The sequence below is a fragment of the Epinephelus lanceolatus genome, chromosome 14 (genome assembly GCF_041903045.1).
Source record: "Epinephelus lanceolatus isolate andai-2023 chromosome 14, ASM4190304v1, whole genome shotgun sequence".
Taxonomy (NCBI): domain Eukaryota; kingdom Metazoa; phylum Chordata; class Actinopteri; order Perciformes; family Serranidae; genus Epinephelus; species Epinephelus lanceolatus.
This window is the reverse complement of record NC_135747.1, coordinates 29974276-30000372: the sequence shown is the minus strand read 5'-3', so window position 1 is coordinate 30000372 and position 26097 is coordinate 29974276. Positions and strand designations below refer to the sequence as shown.

Below are 26097 nucleotides of genomic sequence, written 5' to 3'. Positions count from 1 at the left end.
TTAGTTCTTATGATAATTTCTGTGGGTTGGAGATGGTTTGTTGGTGAGCTGCAGAGGGAGAAAATCTAGTTCCCTGTTGAAATATTTAGCAGTACTCAGCATGCGGAGAGAAGCTAAGCTGTACAATGCGATGAATGTTACTCCAGCTCCTCGCAAACTCTCAGCACCGAGTAAAATAACAAGGCAGTGGAAAAAGCTCGGACTAATACAGTGATTATTCCTGCAAGATCCTGTCACAAAAACAAACAGTTTTAGAGAAGAAACAGGGAGGCGAGTGAGTGACAGAGATGAATGTAACTTTATGTTCAAATATAGTGAATCCCTGAGGCTGAATTCAGGTACTTTTTTAGCTTAACTTTTAGAAAACAAAGTAAGATTAAAATATCAAACATGTAGGCTGACTCTTCCACAGACTTTTTGTGTCGTAACTAAACTCACCACAGTTATGTGATGAGTGTTTTTATATCCTGAACATCCAGCAGCGGGTGTTACATCCTTGTAAAAACCAGACAGACATGTTCTGAATATACCACCCCTGTGTGTCCTACTTTGGGTTAAATTTGACGTTAATGTCATTTCACACCACGGCGTCAAACAGCTGTACTGGACAGTCCAGCTCGAAGGTTGAAGATGCTGCTCTGATCAGGAGATCTGCAACATCAAGGATGCGAAAACAATGAAACTATCAAATATCAAATATCCCAGAACCATGAGATTTCTTGTACGCCACAGATGTTCCTGTTGGTAGTAGGAGTATTAATTATTTGTGGAGCAAATCAGCCATAGTGGTACAATTTTGAAAAATGGATTAACATTTTGGAAGGTAAACCCCCGAAGGACTGATAACAATAAAGTGACTCTCGCTCTGATGTATTGGTTTTATTTCAATTGTGTGCTCTGGCTGTCGGTAGCTCTGTGCTGGCACAGATGTGCATACCAGATGAGCGGGGGAAATGGCATCATCTCTACAATTACAGGAAGGTCATGACCTGCTGTCACGGCAACCACTTGGCATCCGTTTGGAAACTGCTTGGCACCCGCAACCTGCAGATTTCATAAACCTGCAATTAGGCAATGGTCATGTATCAGTCAGCGCACTCTGTGAAACATCTGCTTGTCTGTGCGTGTGTGTGTGTGTGCGTGTTTGTGTGTGTAACAGTAAGCAAGATTATAGGGGAGACTAATGCTAGACAGAAAGAAAAAAGACTGATGACAGAGAATAATTCTGTTATGCTGAGATGCAAAATTATTAGCTTTGTCTTATTTGACAATAATCAGCGTGAAACTGAAGGACTGAAATTCTTTGTTGTGAAAGAACTCTCATGGAAGCAAAATTAAACATCACTGATTTTGTTTTTGATTGTTTTCAACCTCTTATCGCGTATTCAGCACCACCAGTTCCTTTGTATTTTAATCCTTGTTGTTTGTCCACAGAGAAGCTTTGTCGGGACGATAAGACACCCTGAGGTTCATGCTGTCACCTTTAGATCAAACCTTCCTCTGTGTATGTGCCCTGAATAACCAGTAGGAATCGCTAGGTCATGATCTCTTACTGGCTTCCCACTTGGGAACATTTAAAGCTATTGATGTCAATATTTTTGTGTCTCCATGCCTGTGATAGCCATGGAAGGAGGCATCATGTTTTCAGGTTGTCCGTCCATCTCATTCTTGTAAACGCAATATCTCAAGAACGCCTCGAGGGAATTAAATTCAATTCATTCATTCATTTTCCATAACTGCTTATCCTGTTAGGGGTCACGGTGGGGCTGGAGCCGATCCCGGCTGACATTGGGCTCACATTCACACCTACCTGGAGAAAACCCACGCTGACACAGGGAGAACATGCAAACAAAGAAATTCAGTTTAGTTTGATTCAATTTGGCACAAACGTCCACTTGCACTCAGTAATGAACTGATTAGAATTTGGTTGTCAAAAGTAAAGGTCAGTGTGACCTTGCATCCGTTTCATCCTCGTTAACGTGATATGTCAAGAACGCCTCGAGGGAATTTCTTCAGATTTGGCACAAACACCCAATTGGACTCAAAAATGAACTGATTAGAATTTGGTGGTCGAAGGTCAAAGGTCAAGGTCACCTGACCTCACAAAACATGTTTTTGGCCATAACTCAAGGATTATTTTGCTAATCATGACAAAATTTCACACACAGTAGGATAAAATGATGAAGTGATGACATACCCAAAAGGTCAAAGGCCAACTTCACTGTGACATCATAATGTCCTGCAAAAACACTTTTCTGGCCATTACTCAACATCATAACATTTGGTGAGATACGGAATTGGTGACACTAATCTTGGGTGTCCATCTTGAAACTGTGCTGATTGTATAGATCCTCTGTGCTGCCAAGGGGAAAGATGTGTGTGTGAAGCATCCAACAGCCACTGACTTTCACCTGAGAGAGCGGTGTTTGTGTCCCGTAAGATTCTAAAGCCAAACCTTGTTCTTTTTTTCCTAAACTTAACCACATGCTTTTGTTGCCTAAACCCAACCGTGTGTTTGTTGTTGAAGCAAAAAAAAAACCCAAAAACATCAATTTGTGGTGTTGTACCGACGTGGTGCGTTTATTTTGAAAGAGACTGTATGTAAATGTTAAATTTCCTGTGAAAACAGAAGTGTATCTTGAAAGGAGAGAACTTGACACGGTGTCCCAGAACGTCAGCAACCAACCTTGCATGTCCTATCTGGACATGGAAAGTCCATGACCAAACGTTGATATGTGACAAGGTTGGAGTGAGAATGTGTTGGGTTTTGTATACAGTTTGCTGCACTTCCCCCAGGTGGGCAAAAAACAAAACAATTAACATGTACTTTATGTCTAAATGAAATATTCTTAATAGATAAACTGTAATGTCTCAGCATGGACTCCCCCATACATACATTAATCCACCTTTCATTGATGTGTACTACTACATTTGAATGCATTGAGTGGTATCTATTTTGGTGTGAAAAAAGTCTTTATCCACTACATCAATACTTTAAAGATGTTCAAGAGGAAAAGGAACAGACGGAGGACTTTTATGTTGGGATCAATTCGTCTGTGATTCACAAACTAAGGCTACATCTGTTCCTGTGCAGCCTGCATCCCAGTGAGAATTCACATCATTTCTTTCTTATTTTCAATTTGGACCAAGGAATTAATTGTTTCTTTATCTGATTGCATTCTAATGCAAAGTCTATTTCTGTCTGTGCGTGAAAGTGGGACATGATGCTAATTCAAGATATTGCTCTTTAAAGCTATGTTGGTCCCCCCCCCCCCCCCCCCCCCCTTTTTTTTATTGTTAAACGACTGAGAGCTTTTATACGGAGCTCTCGCTGTATGAAGAAGAAGCTGCTGTAGATAGAGAGCCATTTAGTGGAAGAAGACTGGACAATGCAGCAGCGGGGGAAAAAAAATAGAAGTGTGGGAGTAAGACGTGATGAGTGATGCATCACTCATGCACCATGTATCTTCTGAATATTCAGCAAGCAGCAGCGAGTGAGTGAATGAATGAATGAGTGAGTGAGATTTTTAAAGAATGAAGAGGAGGATTTATGTCATATCAGTCAGACTCTATATTTTCTGCATGACGGATAATAGTCAGGTACCTACTCATACTCTGAAAGGAAAAACTGTGGAGGCAGATACGTCTGTGACAAGTTTCCTGAGCCCTGGGCAAGTGCGGTTATACAAGACGGCCCTCTTCTCTCCCATCGAGTTTACAGACGCCGCAGATCCTGATGGGATTTGATAAGCAGAGGTGTCCTCATATTGACACACAAACACACAGGTGTATCTGGAGTGTTCTCGTCCTGCGTGTCCTTGAGCTGTTCATAAAAATATTTTTTTCTTTGTAACATCACTGCTGTTGTCTGAGGGTAATTTACTTATGATGGATGATGTGTAAACTGGCTGATAATCCCTATAATTGAGATGACTGCCATCTGAAAAGGACTGATGTGTTCTTAAGTGATTGACATCCAAAATGGATATTCTCTGGCAGCTTTCATTTTCGTTTTATGTTAAGAAAATATCACACTTTCCTGGCTCGACTCTGTTAAAAACTGGCTTTGAGCAGCTTTTCCTGCTTCAGCAGATCGTAATTAATACAACAAAGCAATACAATATATTTAACAAAGTGCCATCAGAGAGTTAGAGAACGCAATAAAATCCTCAGAAATCAAAAGGCTAGAATGGGGTATGTGGGTGGAGTGGCTGTTTTAGATGAATAAGTTATGACTTTCAGATGTTATAGATCTGTTCTTCCAACAAAAACTGTCTGTGAGTGTTTGAAGTGCGTGATGAAGTCCAGTGGTGCAACGCAACTAAGTATATTTACTCAAGTACTGCACCTGAGTACAATTTTTAAAGTGTTTGTACATTACTTGAGGTGAGACACCCCAGGTGAAAACATAGTGTTTTCATGCATTGGCCAATTTTGTGAAATTTGGGCTATTTTCCTTCCACGTCTTTTTTCAGACTACTGGAAAGAAGAATCTGGAGGCTCATGCACACCTTCAAAAACTTGCAGACAAAATATCTCACAAGAGGGAGATATTTTGTGATCGAGGGACATCTGAGCAGCAGCAGGAAAAATCCCCCCCATGAAGTCCAGACACTGGTGGTGGTGGCTGATGACTGAGGCTGATGAGGCATATGAGGCTGATGAATCTGTAAAGATTGGTGGTGATGGGAAGGTGCAGGGCGTGCACGATGGCAGCAAGAAAGAACTACAGCAGAGAACCGTATTTAAAGTGAGGAGCAGTAAGATGATAGGCTGACAGAGAAGGTGTGTCGCTCTGCTGTTGGTTGATTGTGAATCAGCTGATGACTCAATTGACAGACCCAGACAATGACACCTAGAGACAGTGAGTGAGCATACGTGCAAGGAATGAAAGGCAGGGTGAGGAAAAAACTTAGAGCCTGAGCATCAGCAGTGTTGTTTTCCTCTAACTTTCGCTAGAGCTTCATTAGTTCAAAGTTTTACCCTGTTCACGTGTAGGGTTTTGTTTTTTGTGTGTGAAAATGTATGGGATTTTACAATACATATAAGGTAATTCTCCCCCAAAAAAATTATTATACTCTGAGCCAGAAATCTGCCCTTCAGCAGCACTTAATTACACCACACTTTTCAATTTCATTTTCAGTCTACATTCATCTATATTCTAAAGGTTTTCACAGAGGAGTTTGGTTATGTATCATTCATAGCCTGATTTTTTTTTAACATTATATTCCCAATACATGGCAAAATGGATTTTTTTTATGGCTGTTGGCAGTATGTTTAAATCAAGGAGTAATGAAAAGAGATGTCCAAAGTTCCCTCTGTAGAAACCTTTGACTCTATGTGTCGACAAAATGAAACAAGGATTTTGAACATGGAAACTTCCACACAGAGTCACAAAAACTGGATTTATTGATGTCATGTGTTGATATCATCATACTGTTAGTAGATGAAATTAAGGAATCACTGTAATCTTCACTTCACAACTAAAATGTTAGTTTGTATTTGTCCTGCACATAAAACTGAATAAGGAGACCCAGGGATGGGGAGGGAGGGATCGCCACAGATCTTTTGTTTTCTTTTGTAGTTTATTTGCTATATTATTTAGATTTTAGTTCTGGAAATGTAAGCAAATTCACACATATTTAATTAGATAATGCCTCACTTGCATATTAAACCATGAAATTTCAGAAAACTTATAATACAAATAAAAACTGTCTTAATGTGAGTAATCAAATGGGGAAGTTAGTTACAATTTTTACTCTATTTACCTGCACTACTTTTGACTGCACTTCATTATTTTGACAGTTTAAGTTACAAGTTACTTAACAAATTAAGATTTCACTTATTAAAACAAATTATGATGAGCTAATACACTTTGATGTGTTTTTATAGATTGAACAAACCGACAAAATGTAAAATAGTTACAACTAGGTTGGGCTCGTCCTACTATACCAGTGAAACTCCACAAAACATTCACATTGTAACTGATTTCATGTTTGATTCTTTAAATACTTCTCACTCATAACACTGTGTATTTTTACAGTGTAGTACAAGTTCTCCACCACTGGTGATGGCTCTGACACGATGGGGGATCACTCTCAGAATTTTTGTGTATGTCAACAAAAAAGTACATATGCCCATAGCTGTTTGAAAACTGGCACAGGTGAATGGGATTTTGTTTGTGGTGCTCACAGCATTGTTAAAGAAAGCCAGCAGAGAGATGTTTTCTTTCCAGAATCATTGTCCCTCTAGATAATCCACACAACATGCTGTGGACAGTTTTCATGCTTTGTTATTATAGAATATATTATATTATAGAAACAGGCATGAAAAGATTGTTTGGGAGAGCTGTATGGATTTGTGTTCGTGTACATTTTCTGTTATGAATAGGCAATTCTGTTGCAGTGAGTCACGTAGAGGATGAAGGTTAGAGGAGGCAGAAAATGACTTGGTCATCAACATAATAGGAGACAACAGAGGCAAAAAAACACAAACACAGACTTTCACCTGAGAGAGCAGTGTTCGCACCCTATAAGATTCTACAGCCAAACCCTGTTCTTTTTTCCTAAACCTTACCACGTGTTTGTTGTTGAAGCAAAAAAAAAAACAACTTCAATTTGCGGTGTTGTACCGAGGTAGTGTGTTTATTTTGAATGAGACTGTATGTAAACGGTAAATTTCCTGTGAAAATGGAAGTATATTTTTAAAGAAGACAATACATGTAACAGGCAGACACGGCGTCCTAGAACGTCAACAACCAACATACCCAGGGTACCTTGCATGTCATATGTGGACATGGAAAGTCCATGACCAAAAGCCAAGATGTGACAAGGGGGGAGTGAGAATGAGTTGGTATGGTATTCTTGATGGGCCCTGGTGCACACTGTTGCGCATGTATCGTCTCGTCACATGATCAAATAGAGACTTGACACTGGACAACATCAACGTAGTACATATTACCAAGCAATCATCATTTTATATCTGACAAATATATCAAAGAAAGTAAGAAATGCATAATTACATTTAATGCTTTTTATGTTGTTTTTTTTTTATAGATTTTATAGTTTCTCTTTGAACACAGGTATATTTCTGAGGTAGTATTCTGAATCACTTGCAAGGGCCTGCTCTCTCTACTGGCCCCCCTACCCCACGGGCCCTGGTGCAACCGCACTGCCTGCCCTGTCCATAACTACGCCCCACTGTGGTGGGACAACACATCTGTGAAAACATGTTGCCCACCCTCTAGTCTCCTCCCAAGTGGCCCTGGTGAGTAGGCCTAAGCGGCTTAATTTTTGGTAAAAAACAAACAAACCCTTAAGCAGTTATCACTGTTAGCTCTGTTAGCACCAGGCCCCCAGGAGGTGCGCTGGGCTTTGAAGTCATTTTTCTTAGTGGCCAAACAGTGGAATTACACCATCATGGGATGCCCTGTGGCTCAAAAAGACTTTTCTCTTTTCAAAAGAGACATTTGTAAATCAGTGGATACATTTTTTAAACATCACAACCCCTCATTTCAACTAGTTCCACAAATTGGGATGTCATCCATTTGGTACATTAACAATTGGAGAGTCTAGAAGAGCTGCAAGATCAAATAATTTTATTGCCGTTCAAGTTAAGTGAATGATAAACCAGAAGAAGCTAGGTCAGTAGTGCGCTTGCTCTGTGGGCTACGCCATGCGGAAGTTCTGCCAATCATCTGGGTGATTTTGTACATGGCAATTGAACCATTTTAGCTTCATGGACCACTGAGCAACTGTCATAGGAATGAAAAGGACCCCGCTCCAGTGCCGTATCCAAGTCTCTTCATACATCCCTGGTTAGCACAGTTAGCATCCTCAGCACAGTGAGTGGTGCTAATGTGGTTAACAATGCTAAAGGCGTTTTTTTTAGCTCAGAATTAAGTAACTCACTCATCAGGGCTGCCTGTGGGGAGACAAAAAGGTGGCCATCGTGTTTCCGCAGCAATGCCATCCCATGACCATGGGTCAAGATGGAGTTACCAGCAATAATCGCCAAATGAGTAGCTCTGTTAGTTAGCTCCTGCCCGACCAGTGTGCAGCGCAGAGTGGCTGCAGCAGCTAGCTAACCAGTGGGGACTGGAGGGTGGACAACTGACATCCCTATCCAGGAGTGAAAAGACGCTGGATGGTTTCTCAAGACGATATCAGTAATCAGTGTTTGAAATGCTTTGCAGAAATCAATAAATATTACTTCAGTAACATGGCCTTTAAGTCTTTATAACTGTGATTGAATTTAGAGAGATGAACCAATAGAGTTTGACTTATTATCCTGTTTAATAAAAATCTGTACCAATATACTCAGCTTAGTTTGTGTTGGCTTTTGTCTTGTCGTGATTTTGCTTCAACTCCTCAGATTTTCTATTACTGCAGAACAATTTTTTTCCAACCAGATATTAAACTAGCCTCAAACAGGAGGAATACACACACCTGAGGGAGACACAGCGTACAGTGTTCAGTATTACTCAGTATTACTTAAGCATATATCAAATCACTTAAGTATTCACCATTTCCTCTGTGTGTGTGTGAGTGTGTGTGTGTGTGTGTGTGTGTGTGTGTGTGAGCAATTGTTTCCAGACGGCAATTACATGAACAAGTAGGATGTATCTGCTTATCACTGCTGATGGGTCATACACAGCAACAATAGGAGATGAATACAAGAACTGAATCATTCACTATTGTTATTGTAGCTTCACACCCACACAAGTGTTTTATTTTATCTGGCTGATGATTAGACCTTTGCTCAGGTAGAAAGTGGAAGAGCTGTGCTGGGAATTGTGTGACGTCACCGGACTCAGCACACTGAAAAGAATGATGAAGGTGTTGCAGCTGTCTGTGTGCGCTCCCACACAGCTCTGAAGAGGCGAAGTCTAATCAGCCAAAATATTTAAATCACCTGTGTGGGATTACCGTGGATGTGCAGGGCCTTTAAAGGCAACAATAATGTCAGCATGGTTTTAAAAGTATTGGTAATACTTTTATACGATTAAAAGGGAGAAAAAGGGTCTTTGGAGAAATGTCAGAAATACGTTTTTTGGGCTCAGCTGGTTTGAAGGGACGTTTCTGTGTATGACTGACACTATCTTGCAGGCTAAGCTCCAGTACAGGTGTTGTCAAAGTCATGCCAAATGATCCTTCGCTAAGTCCCGCCCCCGGACACAGACTGGCCAATCATAACGTAGCATTGGACCGGCTCAAACCAGGGATCCGACCACACAGCTGTGCTCCATTGACTCTAATGCAGTCGTTTCAGATTTCCTTATTTCCAGGTTTTGTGGATTTGGAGCTAAATGTTGTGCCTGGGGCACGTCGTGTATTAATGATACTTGTTACCTGGAGAGGTTGGAAAAAGATATACATACGTTTCTTCCCTGTTCCAAAACCAAAATCAAACCCTGAAAAGTGAAGGGTTAGCTAGCTAGCTACTGAAGATATAGCCTACTGAATGTATACTGACCCTGCTTTGCAGGAACCAGGAACTGTGTTTGACTTCCCCCGAGATCCCTGCTCGTCTGGCAGCTGAGGTCCAGGTGCTGGCAGCGGCACAGGGGCAAAGCCAAACACGGTTCATCTGCACACACTGCGATGCCACACAGCTGGTTCAATATCAGTGCAGTTTCCCTTTATATTCATTGTGTTCTGTGGCGATCAGCAGTGATGTGGTGGTTCACTTTTACACTGTGATCTGTAGCCTATAGTTTGGCTTTAGCTTCTAACTATCTTTGTCTTTTTAACCTGTTGTTGCTGCTGAGTCAGTTTGACATCCTGGATATATCCTTCAAACACAGACTGTAGACCCCTCTGTCTGCTTCTCTCTGGAATCACTGTTTCATTTCTCCAAAAATATGATAATATTTCAGTTTTAGATTTTATGTTTCCTGATATTCCTCTCTGAGGCTGATGTCTTTTGGCAATAAACCCTTTTAACTGTCACATCCATTCAGTCACATATGAGGCTGAAAACCTCTGTGCATGATCCAGAAACTAAAGCTTAATGCAAGATATTAATTGCTACTTTTTTAAACATTTGGGCTAATTAATAATATATCAAAATTTTATATATATATATAAAAAAACACCACACACATTCTGCTAGTACAAACGTCTCATGTGAATTCAGTATCTGAGCAGGTGATAACATTATATTTTGTCTGATCTGTACAGAGAGTACTGCAGAGTTTTAATGCATGAGCAGATGTTTGCCAGTTTATTTTAAAGGGAAAACATAAAGGGAGACTTTTAAAAACCACTGCTGCTGGCAGAGGTTACTTTGTACCCTTGTTATTATTTGGACAGAGCATATAAATGCAAATAGAAACTTCAACCCAGTCTCTGGTTGGAGAGAAATTGGACTGACAGCTGATCCAGCTGTGCTGCACTCATCGCAAATGGACGTGGCTTCAGGGGACGGTTCAGAGGATAGGACATCTTGTTTCTCTAAAAAAAATAAAACACGTTTCCTTGATTCCTCTCTCCTCACATCTTTTTGTTGCGCCTCTGATCATGTCATCAGTGTAAGTAGAAGGCAGAAGTGAAGGAAACATAGATGCAGTTAGCCTGAGGAAATTGGCATGTACCCAAATATGTCTTAGTGAAGATTATCAGTCATCCAGGTCATGGTAATCTTAAGTGCTATATCGTAGGAAACTGGACTTGCTTTAGTTTCTTGAAGATGTTTCACCTCTCATTCAAGAGGCTTCTTCAGTTCAGAACTGAGTTTCATCAGATGGGAGGTGAAACATCTTCAAGAAACTCAAGCAAGTCCAGTTTCCAAATATGTGGATACAATTGACCTATGGCTAAGCCACGCCCCCCTCCACTCACTCGGACAAACTATCAACATTCAGTGACCGGCACAGTACACGGCATTTCGCAGGAGGCAATTGATGATTTCTGGGGACATAACGATCAGGTGTCATTGAGAAGTAAACAAAAGGGCCTAAACTACGCATTGGAGGGATATATTCATCATTTTATTGTTGAGAAAGTCGATGAAAAGCTTAAATTACAAGCCAAAATTTACAGGTCACAGTGTACGCTTGTGAACCGCATTTCATTGCCGTCGCCATCAAAGACAACAAGTTTAAGTGCCGCTGAAGTTAAAGTTTTTGGCTCAGAATATGGGAAAAGGATAACGGCCTTTTTACCATCTTTACCAAGAGTGTCTCTCCGTTAGTTTGGTGCTACAGTATTTACACTGAATCATTCAGCATAACATTTATCAACCTTTGTTATCTCTGCGATTATTACAGATAAATTAATGACGCTAAGCTCCAGAAGTTAACGTTAGCTTAACTAGAGCCCTTTGGACAACAGCTAACAATGATGTACCATCACCAAAGTACAAAACTAGAACAAAACAGGCTAATGAACTCCTAGCAAACAAGGTGACATGATGAACAACGCAGCTAGGAGCTAACGTTAGGCTAACTTTAGCTAACGTTAGCTAGAGATGTTAAAGGTAACTTTATATTTCTTTCCAGCAAAGTGACAATATGTTGCCTCAAACACGATGTTGACTTACCATAGACAGATGTAGACATCATTGTTAATCTTATTCACGTTGAGTTGATGTTGTGGTCTAACGTTACCACACAACTTTATCCAAAGGAGACACTTTTCTCGGTTGATATGTGGTTTTGGAAAGGGTTAAAAATACACCTCGTCGCCCAGCCCCTCAGGATACCTTGTGTCAGAGTTGCATGTACCCCATGCACACCGTTTGACCATTTTTAAACTCCGAAAAAGCTCATAAAACCAAACAAAACTGACTTTCTGTAATGCATTTCAATGAACATCCAGGCAGAGAATGTCCGAGTGTATGGGAATGGCTATACACGCTGTGATTGGCTCATCGCGTTTGAGGGCGGGACTTAGCCATAGGTCAATTGTAACACTAGGCAGGGAAACCGTATTCATGTGGTGTCCGAATAATCGGAAAGAAGAGCTTACGACTGGGAAAATTCACATGAATGCCCCCTCAAGTTGAAAAAACAATTCATGAAGTTGGCAAAAATTAACAAGTAGGTATAGCTGCACCTGGAGGAGCTACGTCACCCCCCCATGATTAGCCCCCTTCACCCCTTGTCCTGGAAGCAGAAGCCCCGGGGAAAATGCTAAGTTAGCAATTAGCTAGTTATAAAGTGTAAGGTTATAGGTAGGGTGGTTAAAGTTCGGGTAAGGGCGATGGAGAGAGTTACATCTTGTTATTTATAAAAAGAATCAAGTCTTCATGTATAATGGATTATAAAGTGGGTTATTGCCATGCATGGCTTCAAACAAGAGTGCTTACAATTATACATTTCTCAAAATTTTGGTACACAAGTCGACAAGTTGACGTCATGTATGCAGAAACATGGTGGACGAAAGGAAATGTTGGGTTGATAGCAACAAAGATACTCTAACGAAACATACCTCATTACAGGCTTTGAATAGTTTACACTTACAGTCTCCTAAGTGGGCGTAGTTGTCTCTCCCCTGATACCCCCACCTCGTTTGAAAGTCATGTGGATGAATGATATCAGATTCAAAACAGTACAACACTATAGCCTACACAATACAAAGTTGATATTTGTTCCTTATTTTTCTGCTCTTTTTTTATCTGCTACTTTATATCTGATGTCCTCAAAGTGTACGATCACGTCAGTTGTTGCTCGACCTTGTGAGAGTGTGTTGCTAAAACAGAGCAAGTGAATTTCCTCCGATTTACCTGTCTGCAAAAATGCCATTTCAGTGTCAGAATGTTAAAAAGGGTTGGGGCTTGTAAAATAATGGGTCCAATATTTACTCAGGACCTCCACGAGTCTCCTAAAGGAGCCTAGAATGGTGAAACCCACGTGGCACAGACACAGGAAATGAATCTAAAGCGGTCCTTCTCAGGTTTATCAGTGGTTTCTCATAGTAATAAACATTCTATTAATTCAGCTATTGCTTTTAAGTTTTTTGCTCGTGTCCCTCAACCACAAAATATCTCCCTCTGGTGTCCATGATCTCAATCAGCACAAATCATCTGTTAATCTGTACACTCATATTCTGTATTAAATTTAAGCTTTACTTCATTCTTCAGTCTCTCCTGATTGAAATGTAACTGTGAGCAATGGGTAATATGGTATAAGGTTGTAAGATTAGGTTAGACAAGTTATTTATTAGCATTTGTTAGGTAAAGCAATAGGCTATTTTAATAGTTTTAGGTGATGTGGTGGTGCAGCATCAAGTCTGGACCAAAATCACTTTGTAATATCTAACTTCAAACTGTTACCAAGTCACTGTTCTTTTCATAATACGACTTACAGCTATTGAACTCGGGAAATCTGAACGTCCGAGGAGCACTTAAACGCACCATCCAGCCGACGCAGTTTTAACGAAGAGGAGCACTAAGCAGGTGAAACAGGCTTTGACACAGCTGCAACAATGTGGGAACTAAGTTTACTTGTAGTTTTCAAGTCAAGGGCAGACTGTGCTGTTAGCAGTGATAATGAAGAGTGAGGACACACGGCATTTAACCGGAAGTGAAAGTTGCTGGTAAGTTTAAATGCTATTTTATTTGACAGGATAGATAACTAGCCTGCTAACTGATGCTGTGCAGTGCCATTTTCACCTGTGAATGTGTGTTTGGTGGTTCTTCAGTAAGCTCATTCAGCGGGAGTGTGTCAGAAGGAACCAACCTACATATAGGATATACACTCACTGGCCACTTTATTAGGTACACCTTGATAGTGCCAGGTTGGACCCCTTTTGCCTTCAGAGCTGCCTTAATTCTTGGTGTCATAGATTCAACAAGGTGCTGGAAACGTTCCTCAGAGATGTTGCTCCATATTGACATGATAGCATCACACAGTTGCTGCAGATTTGTCGGCTGCACATCCATGAAAGGTGCCAAAGGTGCTCTATTGGATTGAGATCTGGTGACTGTGGAGGCCACTGGAGTACAGTGAACTCATTGTCATGTTCAAGAAACCAGTTTGAGATGATTTGAGCTTTGTGACATGGTGCGTTATCCTGCTGGAAGTAGCCACCAGAAGATGGGTACACTGTGGTCATAAAGGGATGGACATGGTCAGCAACAATACTCAGGTAGGCTGTGGTGTTTAAACCATGCTCAGTTGGTACTAAGGGGCCCAAAGTGTGCCAAGAAAATATCCCCCACACCATTACACCACCACCACCAGCCTGAACCGTTGATACAAGGCAGGATGGATCCATGCTTTCATGAGGTTTACACCAAATTCTGACCCTACCATCTGAATGTGGCAGCAGAAATCCAGACTCATCAGACCAGGCAACGTGTTTCCAATCTTCTATTGTCCAGTTTTGGTGAGCCTGTGTGAACTGTAGCCTCAGTTTCCTGTTGTTAGCTGACAGGAGTGGCACCTGGTGTGGTCTTCTGCTGCTGTAGCCCATCTGCTTCAAGGTTGGACGTGTTGTTGGTTCAGAGATGGTCTTCTGCAGACCTTGGTTGTAACCAGTGGTTATTTGAGTTACTGTTGCCTTTCTATCATCTTGAACCAGTCTGGCCATTCTCCTCTGACCTCTGGCATCAACAAGGCATTTTGGCTCACTGGCTCATTTCCTTTTTTTTTCGGACCATCCTCTGTAAACCCTAGAGATGGTTGTGTGTGAAAATCCCAGTAAATACTCAGACCAGCCCGTCTGGCACCAACAACCATGTCATGTTCAAAGTCACTTAAATCACCTTTTTTCCTCATTCTGAAGCTCAGTTTAAACTTCAGCAGGTTGTCTTGACCATGTCTACATGCCTAAATGCATTGAGTTGCTGTCAAGTGATTGGCTGATTTGCTATTTTGTATTTGTTCGTAATAGACTGGCTCATCTCTGCCATGTACAAAGCAGGACTGCAACTAACATTATTTTCATTGTCGATTATTTTCTTGATTAATTTATTAGTTTTTTGGTCCATAAATATCGACCAGCGTTTCCCAAATTCCAAGAAGATGCTCTCATGTCTTGTTTTGTCCACGGCTAAAAGTGTTCAGTTCATTGTCATAAAGTAAAGACACCAGAAAATATTAATATTTAAGAAGCTGGAATCAGAGAAATTTGACTTATTTCTCTTAAAGGTTCAGTGTGTAGGATGAAGAGGGATCTTTTAGCAGAAATGTGATATAATAAGTATGTTTTTCTTTAGTCCATAATCACCTGAAAATAAGATTTGCTATGTTTTTGCTACTGTAAACTGAGCTGTTTTCAGTAGCCCAGGACGGACAAACCAAACACTAACTCTAGAAATGTCTGTTCCCTCGGCTAGATCCCGTCTGCGACAAGCCAAACCGTGTTGGAGAAACACTGATTTGTGACATGAAACTGCTTTATTTGGTGTTTTTACAGGTTTAAATCACCTGATCCCTTTGTTTTGGAGAGGAAGAGACCTCTGCGGATAATTTGGCTCCAGATAAAAACCTCCTGAACAATGAACACTGAAGGACGTCTAACCGGTAAGTTCTCACTTGGCACACAGGAGAAGTTTCAGCCCGTTGCAATCTGCAGTCCTCACTGCTAGATGCCACTAAATCCATCACACTGTTCCTTTAACAATTGACTGATTAATCAGTTATCACATCAATTTAATACTTGACAACTAATTGATTAATTGTTGCAGCAACTCATAACATAATATACAAACGTTGGAGACATTTCAGTTACATTTTCCACATCACTCAAACAAATGAGTCAGTGGCTGTGTCAGCGTCTGCAGTGAACAAATGGGAAACACAAAAGAAATACACTTAGTCTCCCAGAGTTTTGAATGCTTGCCGCATTGAGGGTATTAAAAGTGTGCTTACATACATGAATATGTGACAGTTCTCAACGCTCTGAGCTGAGACTTGTTCTCTCTTTAAGAAGGCAGCAGCAGGCTCTGGAGGTTATGATAGGAGGCAGCAGGTGACCACAGAGGTTGACATCATAAACATTAAACGGTACCTGGACGCAGACTGGCCAATCATAACGTAGCATCAGGCCGGCTCAGACCAGGGTCCGACAACAACACAGCTGTGCTCCATTGACTGTAATGCAGTTGTTTCAGATTTCCTTCTTTTCAGGCTGGTTTTGTGGATTTGGAGCTAAATGTTGTGCCTGGGGAACGTCATGTATTAATGATACTCGTTACCTGGAGAAGTTGGAAAAAGATATACGTTTCTTCCCTGTTCCAAAACCAAAATCAAACCCTGAAAAGTGTAGGGTTAGCTAGCTACTGAAGATATAACCTACTGAATGTATACACATGCTGCTTTTGCTTTGTAATGACTATAACAGTGAAACAAAGAGCGACCCTGCTGTACAGGAACCAGTGAAGGGAAGCAGGGAAACTTTGCTCATATTCATCCAGCTCTGTGTCATCGCAATGTGGGCAGATGAGTGTTGGTTAACTTCCACCGGAGATCCCTGCCCGTCCGGTGGTGGAGGTCCAGGTGCTGGCAGTGGTTCAGGGGGCAAAGACAAACACCGTTCATCTACACACACTGTGATGCCACACAGCTGATTCAATATCAGCAAAGTTTCCCTTTATATTCATTGTCTTGTGTGGTGATCAGCAGTGATGTGGTGGTTCACTTTTACACTGTGATCTGTAGCCTATAGTTCGGCTTTAGCTTCTAACTGTCTTTGTCTTTTTAACCTGTTGTTGGTGCTGATTCAGTTTGACATCTTGGATATATCCTTCAAACACAGACTGTAGACCCCTCTGTCTGCTTCTCTCTGGAATCACTGTTTCATTTTTCCAAAAATATGATAATATTTCTTCAGGGAGTGCAGTTAGTTACAGTGTGGGCTCCATGCTTAGTCCGACAGCTTGATGGACCATCACAAAGGGGTGGGGTTTAGCAAAGGGTCAATTGCTTGTCATGTGAGTGACTTCTAGCACCATTGGTACAGTAAAATTGTTTCAAAGTGTGTTCTCATGATGAACAAAGTGCAAAAGTGGCCACATGTCCTCTTGTTTTAAGGACTTTGATAAACACCACTTGTGCCAGGATCGTTTCATCACTTCCTAAACCGCATGATTCAAAGATTCAACATGCTTGATTTCCATATTTCTCATGATGTCAGTTGCCTCTGTATTCCTGCTTTAAGCCACAACTACAAACTACTGTTACAGCATGATGGGATGTAATAGGACCCCATCCTGCCTTGCACTGAGTCATTTAATTTGCACGGACATTTAACACGAATGGAGCTCTGAATCCACGCTTTATCTCAAGCAGCTCTCCACTCATATGAGGCTGAGACATCAGCTGCATGCGGGATCATGACTCCGACCCCCCCTCTCTCCCTCCTCCAACAAGTGACGACCCTTTTCCCCTCGCATCCCGTTCCGTTCATCGTCGCAGCTTTGAGTTGAGTTATAGCTGTCTGCTGGAATTTATTCCCCCCTCATCCATTTCCCTGTTTGAATCGATGGAGATGACAGAGTGCAGGTGCAGCCGCGGCGTGTGTTAGCGCCAGCAGGGGACGGTGTGTGGTGCACTAGGACCGGGGAGAGATCCTTCTCGTCGTGTGCATTGCAACTACAGAGCGGAGCTGTGGAGGAAACCCCCCATCGGATCTGGCCATTATATCCATACATTTCTTTTTCCCATCTCCACCGCGGCGCTGCTGAGTGGGGATCGCACCAACCAGTGCGTCTGGGCTGGTGAAGCACCCAGGAGAGGATTAGTAATTGAGCACGATTTGCGTAAAAAGTCAGCTGTCAGGTTTTTTTTTTTTTAATTTTTTTGGGGAGAGGGAGAGGGGTGATTATTTGGCAGCTTCGCCCCCACTCGTTTTTGTAAACATTTTTTATTGGTTGTAGTGTTTTTCCTCCTCATTTCTACCCATCATCCGTTTTATTTCAAGCGCGCAAAGTCACGTCTGCGTAGGAGAGCGCTTGGCGCACTTCTCCCCCAAAGGACAGAGACAAGATCTCCATTATTCTGTTTGGATTTAAACCGGACGACTGGCTGAATGGGTGACCTCGCTGCAACACAGACTGTCACTGGCTTGCACCCATTTTATGGAAACGTGTTTTCTCTATTGACCTGGAGTTGTGATGTCCAAAGCCTTCTTCCCCACTGACTGACAAACGGCGTCGTACCATTTTGGAATCGAGTTGAAGGTAGGCCAGTTTTCCCTCTTGGCTTGCCGACATAACACGATTTCTTTCCCCTCTTCCTGAGCATTTCATAAAGTTCACTGAATTGCTTCTTAGATTATTGCGGCAACGACTAGACCGACTGGGTTTCTGTTGAACAGTTGCAGCAGTTATTCTAGAATGAAACACACACACGGTGGTGGAGATGTGATGTTTTTTAAAACAGGCTGTGAGGATGAGAAGTTGAGCATCTGCCACTGTTGCAGCATTGGATATAGATTATTATTACAGCCTCCAACACTCACACACACACACCATGGATGAATAATTAAACTAAATGTATGTGTCGCAGTGTGAGAGGGAATCTCAGTGCCTCTTTTCTTTTGGACTGAGTGTCCCTATTTTTTTTGTATATTTGGCTCACGATGTGTTTGCTCATGAGCTCAATCATGGAGATGCCGGAGGAGCCCTCTGCAGTGCAGTCTCACACACACCGGCCCGCCGGGCTCACTGGAGCTCACTGAGGAGAGGATTTAGATAAAGGTGTAAACGAAGCGGCAGCTTTCCCCCTGAAGGCAGTCTATCGGTAAGCCTTATTAGATGCACAATCCGGTCTTTATACGGAGGATATCGGCTGCTGCTCGTACTGAGGCAGCGCGTTAACAATAGAATAGAGCCAAGTTTTTAACGGTTGCGCCACAAAACAACTTATGCTCCTTCTCTCCTTCTCTCTGTATGTGTGTGCGTCACGTGCGTGCACACACTCCTCTCACACACTCCCAGTGAGTTTGAAATGATTGTGTGTGAGAGAGTGCGTCACTGTTAGTTGCAGAGTCCAAATCCGACACACACACACACACACACACACACACACAGAGGAGATGCCAAAACTCGCGCACACGCTGTCATCTTCTGTTAAACATCACCCCGGCGCATCCGTAGCGATGATTTAAGGCAATTTAACTGTATTTTGGTAACAGCGCATGCCTCATCAGCACGCACTGGCTCTCTCGCCATCTCGATCTACTGTACGAGTTTCCCCATGAGGACAAACAGCGCGCTCCCTTGGGTGGAACCGCGCGAATACCGACGCATGACGCAGGAGTCTGAGTGATGATTGATGATGATCCTATTTCTGGATGTGCGCCTGGATCACAAATGCCGGACCACTCCGAGCCTCAGTGGTGACCCCCCTCGGGGATTGTCAGCCTTATTTATTGTTGGTTTTGTTTGCTCGACCCTGCTACAAGTGAGGAGAGTGTGCTGGTGGTCTGTCGGCCAGTGGCTCATCTTGAACATGTGCTGTCAGTGAGCGCATGCTTGTGTCAAGGTAGGCTCTCCTTTCTTTCTCACACACAGGAGAGACTGAAACACAATTAAACCCAAGCAGTTTTGCTGCATTTTGAGAAGACATGCTGCTCATGTATATACAGACTGTTGTCAGGTGACCTATATCTATGTGTGCTGGCAGAGACTGGTGCCAGAGGCCAGCTGGAGGTGGGCCACGTCTCCAATTCATGCTGCTAAAACAATACAAAGTCATGAAAGAATATAACTGCGTGTCACTCTGTGTACATTTTTTTTTTGTCTGAGCACAGGGGCCTTGCATTAATGAATTCCTAAAGTCACTTGTGTGTGATGTTACAAAGTGCAGCAGATGAAACTGGCAGGCCGGCTCTGCTGCCAGCAGCGCCTCGTCACAGGGAAGATGACAGGAACTGTCCGTGGTGCTGGAACAGACAGCTCCTTTGTTCAACTCTGGGCTCATTTTGTAAGTTGAAATGTGTGAGCGGCTGCAGGAACTGTCTGTGGCTTCGCTTAGATTCTAGGTTTAAATATTTGAGCAGCCGTGGAAATGCAGGCGCGTGTGTCACTCTGACTGTGTCACAGTCAGACATATGTGATTAGTTGAGTTTCTGTAATGAGCTGGAGGCAGTTAGAGGACATCTGGAGAGGAGTTTGAGAAATCAGGTAGACAGGGTGCTCATGTTTGTTTGATAAAGGGCTTCATGTGCGACCGTGTACATAGCTTCATATTTAGGTTGACCCTTTAAGTCCCATTGGTTTACTGCTCTTGGTGTAAAGACTCAATGTGTCTTACATCCTGTGTTGTGTGTTTTTCCCAAACCCTGAGAAGAGTTTGAAAATTTAGGTCAACTCATATTTGTCTGATATTGGCATCTTCAAATCGATGAATTTAAGGGCGTCAGGAAGACTGTGGTGACAGAGACGTGTGCTTGTTTTTCTTGAGAGGTCACAATGTTTGAATAGCTGTTGTTTTATTGTGGATTTTTGTATTATAAGTTGTATTTGTTGCAGTTTAAATGTCCTTTTATCAGCTGCTACCTCGGCCAGGTCTCTCTTGTAAAAGAGATTTTCAGTCTCAATGGGACTTCCTGGTTCAATAGATAAAATAATGACGAGAGATACTAGATATAAAACAGTATGACAATGTCACAACATAATTATAGGGACCAATATTAATAGTATTATGGTTGTTTTCCACCTTCCACCTTGTGTGTGTGTCCTTGTGTCAGTCTGTGTGCTCTCTCCAAACTATGAGCTTACCGCTTCAGTCCACAAAGCTCCAGTCCGTGTAGTCCTAAGTCACGAGGTGGCCGATGGGTCATTTGATCCGATCAGGGTAGAACAGATCAGATCTATGGATGAGCAGCCTCCTTTAAGTCAAAGGCGAAAGTTCCAACAGCGCACCCAATGATTCAATCACAGGGGCCCACCACAAACAAGTGGATGCGTGGGAAACTCTGCATACTCACACACACACACACACACACAAGTATAGTGCTGAGACTAATGATTACATATTACTGATTTATCTGCTTATCGTTCTTTCTTTAATTGATTAATTATGATGTCGATGAAGTGGCAGGGAATAGTAAATATGCTCTGTACAAGCTCCGAATGGTTTGATTTATCCACCCAACAAATCAAAAATCCAAAGCATCTCTGTTTTATTTTTTAATAGTATTAATGTTAAAATGTGCTGAAAATGTTCCAAAAGTTTCACATTGACAACCACCAATAATTAGCTGCACTCTGAATGTGCATAGAAATAGACAATATCTTATGTAAATATATGAAAATCATGTCAAATGTCAAATCATAGCAGCGGCAGTAGCTCAGTCTGAAGGACTTGGCTGGGGTACTGGTTCAAGTCCCCCGTACAGACCCAATATGGAGTGTGGACTTGCAGCTGGAGAGGTGCCAGCTCACCTCCTGGGCACTGCTGGGGTGCCTGCAAGCAAGGCACTGCGCTACCAAACTGCTCCAGGGGCTCGCACTATGGCTGACCCCACACATCTTAATTGCATGAGTGTGGGGCGTAAAAAGAGGTATAAGTGAAAGCTGATGCTGACTTTGGTTGATGCTGGACAGTGGTGATAAAGTGGTGTAGTGGTTAGTGCTGTTGCGTCACAACAAGAGGGTTCGGGGTTTGAATCCTGGGTGGCGGAGTTTGCATGTTCTCTACCGTGTCAGCGTGGGTTTACTTCGGGTGCTTCGGTTTCCTCCCACAGTCTAAAGACATGCAGGTTAATTGGTGAATGGTTGTCTGTCTCTAAGTGTCAGCCCTGTGATAATCTGGTGACCTGTCCAGGGTGCATCCGCCTCGCGCCCAGCATCAGCTGGGATAGGCTCCAGCCCCCCCACGACCCTCAACAGAATAAGCTCTTACAGCAAATGAATGAATGAATGGACAGTATTTACTGTGAGTTCTTCGAAGTGCGGTGATCATACACAGTTTTAATGACAAGTGAAATCTGAGTGATACCAACCATCTGGGATTTTGCCTTGGTTAATCGTGAAGAGGGTAACGTTTTCATCCCTAATGCTTGTATGCCTCATACATATCTTCTTCCAGCTCACCCATTAAGTCCCACTGCTGCACCGCTCTTGCTTCAGTTGTGTTTTATATCTTGTGCTGTATGTTTTCCTCCAACTCGTGAGGAGTTTGAGAATTCAGGTCAACTCCGTCGGCATATTTGTCTAATAATGGCATTCATTTTACAACCATGTACATTATGCTCGTATGCCTCATACATATTGCATGTTACCCATTTAATTGCCGCATTAAGTCCCATTGCCACACACTTCTGTGTACAAAGACACATTGTGTCGTGTATCCTATACCCCTCGCTTTTTTTTTTCTTTTTTCTTTTTTTTTTTTTTTTTTACAGTTCTGGCCCTACATCACAGTGTTTGCTTTAAATGGCCTCATCATGTGTACCGTCTGATGTTACAGTCCATTAGCTGATCATCATGAAGTGGTGCTTGGCTTGGCCATGCGAGAATCTGTTCGGTGAGGATGAAACATAACACTATAGAAAAGTACAGCAACATTATGACAAACAAGAGGACCAGCTTAGTGTGCCCGCGCTGCTTAATTATGCAACATTTATCCTAAAGAATATCTCCTCTCCATCTTCTGCTGGTAAGAGATGCAAATGCAATCACAAGAGTACATTTTCTTTTCTTGTTGTGTGTAAAATGTAAAAAATGTGCTAAAATATACGAAAACAAGACACTCAACCTAAAGCTTTTGTCAGTGTTTGTCAGCCTGTCTCATTTAAAAGTCCACAAATCATACTCGCTGTTACAGTTTAGAAATGTTCCTCAGTGTAAAGCGCCTTCGAGACTCCAAATTTAAACCACTTACGGTCGTGCCTTAAATTGCATTTCTCCTGCTGCGGTTTTTGTGTGGGCTCCACAGGGTTAAACCCCCTGTTATAATGCACTGGGCGCACATCATGCCTGCTGTAAACACAGTAGAGAGACCGATATACAGCCCAAGTGGAAATCGAATTAACCCTGGGAGAGCCGTGATGTCTATTGTGAGCCTAATAATTGACTGCAGTGCATATCCGTGATTACTTTTGCTCAATATCTACATATGTGTATCATTTAAATATCTTTACATGATGACATGGTGTGATAACGCCCGCCAGACTCACACAGCAACGCAATTTGTTTGTGTGTTAATGGTCATCTTGAAGATGGAGCTGGTGGAGAGTCATCCTGGACTGGTCCTACTTTGGTGATGAACGATGTGTGTGTGTGTATTCCCCCAGCGTTGATTGAATTAGGCCGCCCTACAGACCCGTCGCTTTCCCAAGGAGCACTCGAAGGCGATCCTGCGGTGAAGTGTATCAATAAGCGGGTGGATGGAGTGTAAGTGGTGGTGTTGCCGCGGGCAGACAGCCGGTGATGAGGAGGGGGAAACACGCTTAGGGAGAGCACCACTGATCACACAGCAGATTGGGAGCCCTTGGTGCTGGCGTCTGTCTGTGGAGGGAGAGAGGGGGAGGAGCCAAACACAGGGCCAACTTCACTTCAGCTTCCTTTACTGAATCCAGCTCAGTTTAGCTGATATTTCCTGTGAGCCAAAATCCCTCGCTGTTTCCTTCTTTGCTCCTTTCAGTTGATCTGTGATTGGGTGATGAACGCGATTGTCTCACAACAAAGCGTCTAGCCTGGCACGGCGTTTTGATGGCTCTGTTTTTGAAGGCTGGTTGCTTTGACGTGGACCCCCATGAGGCCACTGGCAGCTGAGCTCCCACTGTGGCAGATTGATATTTGTAATTTAAGGGAAGCTGTCACACAGCATCCTCCAGATGGAGAGTGCCGCGGAGGCACGCAGTCGATTAAACACGGTTTGTTTAGAAATAATCATTTTGATGTGGGTGCTGAGGATTCATTTGAGGCATATTGGCTCAAGGGTTCAAAATGTTCAATTATGCACAGACGCATACAGTCGCACAATAACAACACGTGGATGTAGAATACAGAGCGGCGTCTGGGAACAGAGGCTTTTAGCCTGTCTGTCATCTGATGAAGCCCCTCAGATCGCTGCTGAAAGGACAGGTCAGTGATTTGTGTCCCTGCTGCAGAAAAGGTTGAGGATAGGTTGCTGCTGAGAGCTAATTCATTAATCCACCCACTGCCTTGCACACACACACATGCACACACACACACACACATGCACACACACATGCACATTGTTTTCATCACTGAACTATTGGAATTGATATTTGGAGGAGGGTCATGTTTTAAAAGACCATCTCCTCCTTGTCACATTGATTGACAATAAAAGAACAATAAACAGTGCGAAGGGAACGCGGCTTGATTAACTGCCGCTCAGAATAACCAAACGTGTGCAATAAATCTGGTTTCCATCTCACAGATTGGGACGACAGCATTTAGATGCTGGTTTGAAGACCTTTCACAGCTTGAAGTCTCAAAGCTTCTGGAGCTCAGAGGTCTGTGATGATACAGAGTTTAAGAGCTCTAACATCATTTTGATTTTCTGTATATATGTAAACAGTGTCTGAAATGGGCCGGATGATTTGCAGAGGGGTTTGAGAAGGTCAAGAAAACAATGTGATATTTCAGTCCCTGTCAAACAGCTGTCAGGTGTCTGGAATTTGTTTCCAGGATGTCTTTCTTTGTTTTTCAAAATTGTCCTTCCTCAATCAGGGGTGCCAAACATACAGCCTGCGGGCCAGAACCGGCCGGCATAAGGATCCAATCCGGCCCACTTGATTATACTATGATAAAAAAAATGTGGCCTTGGTGGCTTTCCACCCTGACCAGAATACAGTCCAATGAGAAAACAATGAATACTTTTTGTTATCATATTTAAAGTTTTTTAAAAATTGTTCAGACTATTACTATTATCAGCAGCTTCAGTTAAAAAAATCTGAATCCGACTTTTATCTTAAAACGGTCTTGGATGAGCCTTACTGCTAAGGCACCACTAAAATGTTTGATTTGTAAATGGTTTGTAAGGCAGGAGAAAACTAAACTCGAACTGCTTCATCAGTGGCCTCCACTTCAGTTTGTTGTGTTGTTGTCAGCATTACTTGGTGGTTCAAGGACTGGAAACACATGCACACACACACACACACACACACACACACACACACACACACACACAGACTTTGTAGTAATTCTGTCATTTTTTTGTAGCATTTTTGTGTCTGTCTACGGTAATTCTATGTTTTTTTTGGGCAGTTATATGTCTTTTGTAGTCCTTTTTTCATTTTGGCCCCTTTTTGTACATATTGAATGTCTCCTTACAGTAATTTTGTGCTATTTTTGCTCATTTTGTGTCTCTTTTTGGTTGTTTTACCCCATTTTGTTCTCATTCGTAGTGGGGTTTTTTTCTCTTTAAGGTAATTTTGTGTCTCTTTGTAGTCATTTTGTAGTTTGATATATGTTTGAGGTAATGCAGTTTTTTTTTTAGGAAATTATGTGATATTTCTGCTTGTTTTGTGTATTTATAGTTATTTTTGTGTCTCCTTTTGGTTGTTTTGCCCCTTTCTGTATTTATTTTGTGTCTGTAGTCGTTTTGTGTCTCTTTAAGGCAACTTTGTGCTTTTTTAAGGTAGTTTTGTGTGTTTTGTGGTCAATTTATGTCTCTCTTTGGTTGTTTTGTCCCTTTTTGTGATCATTCTGTGTCTCTCTGTAGTCATTTTGTAGTGTTATGTCTGAGGTAATGTAGTTTTTAGGTAATTTTGTGCTATTTTTGCTCATTTTGTGTCTATTTGTAGTTATTTTGTGTCTCTTTTTTTGTTGTTTTGCCCCGTTCTGTACTTATTATGTGTCTCTGTGTTTTTAAGGTAATTTATTGTCTTTTTGTAGTAGTTCCTTTTGGTTTTTTTGCCCCTTTGATTTCTTAATTTCAATGGTTTTGTGGCTCTATGAGGTAATTTTTTCTCTTTGTGGCCGTTTTGTGTCTCTTAGTGGTGATATTCTGTCTTTTGGGCATTTTGTGTCTCTTTGTAGTCATTTTGTAATTTTGCGTCTGTATTTTTTAGGTAATTTTGTGCTATTTTTGCTTGTTTTGTGTCTGTTGTAGTCATGTTGTGTCTCTTTTTGGTTGTTTTGCCCCTTGTTCTAATTTTGTGTCTCTTTGTAGTTGTTTGTGTGTCTTTGAGGAAATTTTCTTTTTTCTTTTGCGAGTTTTGTGTCTCTTTG

General features: G+C 42.0%; 1 protein-coding gene across 5 annotated transcripts in view; it reads left to right on the top strand.

The window, feature by feature from the left end:
- The first annotated feature begins 17615 nt into the window (after positions 1 to 17615).
- Positions 17616 to 26097, top strand: part of il1rapl1a (interleukin 1 receptor accessory protein-like 1a) — a 277412-nt gene continuing 268930 nt past the window's right edge. For 4 of the 5 annotated variants that reach the window (XM_033618136.2, XM_033618134.2, XM_033618135.2 and 1 more), the window contains exon 1: positions 17616 to 18126. The gene's annotated coding sequence lies outside the window, so the exon portion shown is untranslated. Of the gene's footprint in view, positions 18127 to 19367; positions 19433 to 26097 lie in introns of those variants that run through there. The other variant, XM_033618133.2, reaches the window with a different exon arrangement.